Raw genomic sequence first — 5,361 nt, forward strand, 5'->3', positions numbered from 1 at the left:
TATTGACCCATTTTTTTGTCCATTTGCGCTCTTTCTTCTCCTTTCTTCCTTCAATTGAATCTCCACCGAGACTTAGGAATTGGCCTTCTGTTTCTTCATAACAAATGTTCATACATATGTTTATATCATCTTGGTAAAATTTCAAAGCTGAATTAATCGTGGTTTGGCCAGAAATACTGCCGGAATCCGTACAGGTCCGGTTTTACAGTTTTCATCTTCTAGTCAGAAACTTGGGCCAAACTTTTGAAGGCCTTCCACTTCTCACTCTTCATAAGAAATGATCCTTAGGATATATAGATTAGATCTGGAAAGTTTCAACTCATTTGGAGTTCATTTGGTTAGTCTTCCGCTCCTCCTTCCTTGCCTAGCTCAGTTTCTCCTAACCGGAGCAGGAAATGTGCTAAGATTGAATTTTTAGTGCATTTCCAAGATTTTCCATCATTTCCTAGCATGATGAGGAAAAAATAATAAATATATAAAAATAAACACAAAGGTTAAGAAAAACTGCCAGATTAGGGGAATAATTACTAGGTAATTATGGACCTAACATTGTGCGATACGGGGATCGAGATGAGACATAGTGGGGATAGACCACGACAATTCCTGTCATTCATGTTGAACATCTGTGTTCTTATCTCCCCCTAACGATGGGAAGACTGTCTCATCAAAGTGACAATCCGCAAATCTAGCGGTAAAGAGATCGCCTGTCAAGGGTTCAAGATAGCAGACGATAGTTAGAGATTCATAGCCAATATAGATGCCCATTCGTCGTTGTGGACCCATCTTAGTACGCTGTGGTGGCGTAATATGCACATAAATGGCACACTCAAATATGCATAAGTGCGAGATATCAAGCTCGTACCCAATCACTAGCTGTTACGCAAAGTAAGATTGAGTTGTAGTGGTCCTAGACGAATTAGCGTCGCTGCATGCAATATTGCATATCCCTAAGCAGAAACAGGGAAATTGGTGCGCATAACAATTGTCCTTGCTATCATCTGTAGTCGTTTGATAACGGCTTCTGCGAGACCATTTTGGGTATGAACATGGTCTACATCAATTCCCAGTGACATGCAATAGTCATCGAACGTTTTCGATGCAAACTTCCCAGTATTATCAAGTTGAATTGACTTAATAGGATGGTCAGGGTAGTGAGCCCGTAGATGGATAATCTGGGCAAGGAGTTTAGGATAAGCAGCATTTAGAGTAGACAACAGTGCGACATGTGACCAACGTGTCGACGCATCAACCAATACAATAAAATATCACTACAGGAAAATTGATTATTCACAACGCAAAATTTACGGCGTGCATCAAATGCGTGCCATGAATAAGTATCATTTACGATGTGTATTAAATGCGTGCCGTAAATCTTGCAAATTTTTAAAGAAAATTACGGCATGTTTGTAAAGAACGCCGTAAAATCACAAATTTACGGCGTTTTCCCGTTGCACGCTGTGATTTCAGCCCACAAAAAAATTGTCCCATTTATAAAATTGGCCCGTTCCAAAACTCAAACTTCTCCCTCGTCTCTCTCTCACTCTCCTCACAACGTACATTGCTCCGGCCTCATCTCTCAAAACGCAGTGACCTTCTCCTACCTCCCATTGCTCCGGCCTCCTCCGCTCTCCCATTGCTCCGACCACAGTAGGTACTTTCTTCTCTCCCATCCACAACTCTTATGTGATTGTTGCTGAAATTTTTTGTGATTGTTAGCTTCGAAGCTTTGATTTTACATACTTGGTGTTCGATTGTGGTTTTCTACAAGTAATTGCGGTTGATTCTTGAAGTTTTGTTATAGTCATTTCGTCGAACACTTGGTGTGCGTTCCTGATTTTCGCTCAGCTCAACTATTTCTCTTTGATTTTGTTCGTCGAGTGTAAGGGTTCACTTCTTCTATGCATTTCTGGATCTTGTTCTATGATTTTGTTCTTCTGTGATTTTGTTCAATTTGTTTCAGTTCTTCCTGGTACATTCCTATTTGTGGTTCTGCAAATAATAGCTAGTCTCCCTGTGTATATATATATAGGATCGATTGTTTGAACCTTTTGAAATGCACAAAATCCAATTAGATCAGCTCATCTTCATGGTTAGGAATTAGGACTTAGAGCTGAGCAATGTTCATTAAGCTTCAAACCCTTTTGAGTTTTCTGGACAATTTTGTATGCCTGGTGGTATTTGGGTTTGAAGCATGATATACTTGGGATACATGGACCCGAAAGTGTTTTGGAATTTGGTATTTGCTTTTGATAGGAAGGCATTGAATATATGGATATAGAGTGATAACGTGCCTTCTATGCTTATAATTAAAATCTCTAGGTGTATGCTGATGTGTGTTACAATATTACTCTGCAATTCACTGATTCTTTGTTGATTGCCGCCAATTGTTCGATACCTTACAGACCATTATCTGTTATGCCACATTATTCATATTAGTAAGGCTGAAGTGTTGCTATCAAGAAACGTGCACGTTAGTACAGAAGCTTCTGGTAATGAAGAACCTCTTATATACATACATTTCTTGTTTTCTGTTGTTCTTTTCTGCTATGACTCTGCTTTCGTTTCTATCTTGGGTTTTTGGTTTTGTAGTCTTTTATATAATGCCATTGTGTAAAGGGTCAGGTACTAAATGTGCGCCTAATAGTTCGACATAAGTAGGTTTGAAAGTTGGAACTAATTGCTTTACACAATCTATTTTAAGATTTGTATCCACCGTCTGAAACTTATAACTTCTTGTAGTTTGTCTCTAATGCTATAACTACATTCATGGCCTCAGTTCTACCAGCAAGAAACACCAAAATTTATCCATACAATATTTTTGGAGGCATATATAATATGATTCGGATATGTATATATGGTGTCTGTTTTAATTCGTGTAAAATTGGTGATTAGTTATTTAATTCATGACAACACAAATTCTCATTGAGACTCTGTTTTCATCTTCTTTATATTTTCCCTTTTGTTTTGTTTTGTTTTTGACAAAAATAGCTCATTTTCAGTTTGGCTATATGTCAGCGTATTGTATGCTAACAAATACATTGTAGCTCAGTTATAACGGTATGCAGTAAGATGTTCATAACCTTCCAACTGTATTGCCCAAAACATATAATGATTCAAGGCAGGCTAGTTCCCCAATGAAATGTAAATGCTTTGTTTTTAGTACAGGTAGTTGTGTTCTCGTATGCCTTTTTCCATGGTGAGAAAAATTGCGTGGCTAGTTGTCGTGACAAAAATTCACTTTTTTCATTTCATTTTTTATGAGAGAAAAAACAAGCATACTGATTACATTCGTGTTACTTTAGGCTGTCCTCAAGCAGTTTGGGGCTGGAGGATATGGATGTTCAGATAATTAGTTAGTGATGAGGCAGAACTAGTGCGACATCAGGAACTTGAGAAGCTTTACATATACACACGTGCTGGAAAGGTTGGCTACTTTCTTTATGACATTTATCCAATTTAGATTACTTTTTGACCCCTTAAAGAATACTTGATTTATGTTTTAGCATTCACTGCAAGCATATTATTTACCTCCAATGACTTCTTTTCTCTGATTTGTTGATTTTGTTACTGTTTTTTTTTTCCAATGACTTCTTTTCTATGCTTATAAAATCTCTAGCTAGTTAAGATGCCATACATGTTGTCCTCTTTTATGAAATGAATTGGGTCAATTAGCACTACTAGAACAGTAGCATTATTATGGTTTTCATCCACAATAAACGACTTGTTTTAAAATCAAGCTCCCCTTCATTTCAGTTTGCTCATAATTAAAAGACAATTGGAGCCACCTAGGCAAGCTTCCATGGATACAGAATGGATATATTATCCCAGGTTATATTCAAAACCTTAGGCCATAAGTTTTAAGTTTCAAGAGGGTTTTATGAGAATGAGAACCTTAATGAGGTTGAGTACATACCATGTGCTCCATTTGATGTATCACAACTTGGCCACAAATTTGATGATGACGATTGTCTGAGACGTGATAGTGAGGATGTGAATAATAATGCTTCGGTAATATCTGCTTGAATGTGCAATAGTGCCTGTATATCATTGTGTTTTATAATTTTGATATGAAATCGATCTTTGACTTGGTTTTGATATTCTGGTTGTGTGCTGATATTTTAGTTGTTAGTTGAGTGCTGATATCATTGTTTATGCTTAGTATGTAGTACTTTACTGATTTACTGATTTCATCTATAATGGTTGTGTGCTGATATTTTAGTTGTTACTTGAGTGCTAATATCAATTTTATGCTTAGTAGTACTTTATTGATTTATTGATTTCATCTATGATATAGACTGATGAAGATAGTGAAGACACTGAAGATAGTAAATGCATGTTGTAATTGGTTTGAGCATTGGTGATTTGAGCATTGGTCTTGTGTACCCCTCACTTAGTTCTGTAATCATTTGAGCATTGGTTTTGTTTAGCATTCATGTAAAGTCCTAGAAGTATCATATCTCAAGTATGCTGCCATTTATTAGTATGGTGTCTAAATATTAGTTTTGGACCAATGCAGATACAGTATTCTTTTGTTTGGCTAGCATTCTTTTTCTATTTGTATACTTTGTGAAGTGTAAGTTATATGATTGTTTCCTTCTTGCAGGTAAGCAATTGAGCTGAAGGCAAATCAAGAGCATCACCGATAAGATGTTTGATCGTTTCAAAAACAAGATAGGAAGAGCATATATGAGATTCAAGGATTGGCAAGTTTTAGACCTCTCTTTCATTCTTGCCTCTTATTTCATCTTGAAGATCTCTTTCATTATGGCTTGAAGAATAGTTTCTCAACATTGGATTAATTTGAGTTGTTGAATATAATGGATAATTTTATAAAATGCACATTTTCTTAATTTGTCTACTTTACTTTTGGGTGCTTGAGTTAATGTACTGTGGAAATGTAAAGAAAAGTTAACATAATAGCTCATTGAAATGGGGAAAATATCCAGGAAAAACAAACAAATTTACGGCACGCATTTGTCCATGTACGGCGTGCATAAATGTTTATTTACAATGTGCAAAATGTAAATTTACGGCATACATTTGTTGATTTACGGCGCACACAATGTGAAATTACAGCGTGCGTAAGTGTTGATTACGGCGTGCACTGGTGTCGTGAGTTTAACATTTTCTAATTGGCTGGAATAGATTCACGACGTGCTTTGGGTTCATTTACGGCGTGCTTTTTGTCGCCTTAAAATTCAAAAATGGAACTCAATTTCACGACGCTGTCTATAAAGACGTGCTTTTGCACTAGTGAAAGACATAATTACGGCGTGCTTTGAACGTCGTGAAAGACATATTTTCCTGCAGTGTATTTAAAAGGTTCGCATGATGGTTGAATTGGTCCACAGATATCCCCTT

General features: G+C 36.6%; 1 long non-coding RNA gene across 1 annotated transcript; it reads left to right on the forward strand.

The window, feature by feature from the left end:
- The first annotated feature begins 1,434 nt into the window (after positions 1–1,434).
- Positions 1,435–4,886, forward strand: LOC112174664. The gene is made up of 3 exons (XR_002926118.2): positions 1,435–1,651; positions 3,303–3,424; positions 4,604–4,886. It is a non-coding gene; the product is annotated as an uncharacterized LOC112174664 (long non-coding RNA).
- The last annotated feature ends 475 nt before the right edge of the window (positions 4,887–5,361 follow it).

Source organism: Rosa chinensis, chromosome 6 (assembly GCF_002994745.2).
Source record: "Rosa chinensis cultivar Old Blush chromosome 6, RchiOBHm-V2, whole genome shotgun sequence".
Lineage (NCBI taxonomy): Eukaryota > Viridiplantae > Streptophyta > Magnoliopsida > Rosales > Rosaceae > Rosa > Rosa chinensis.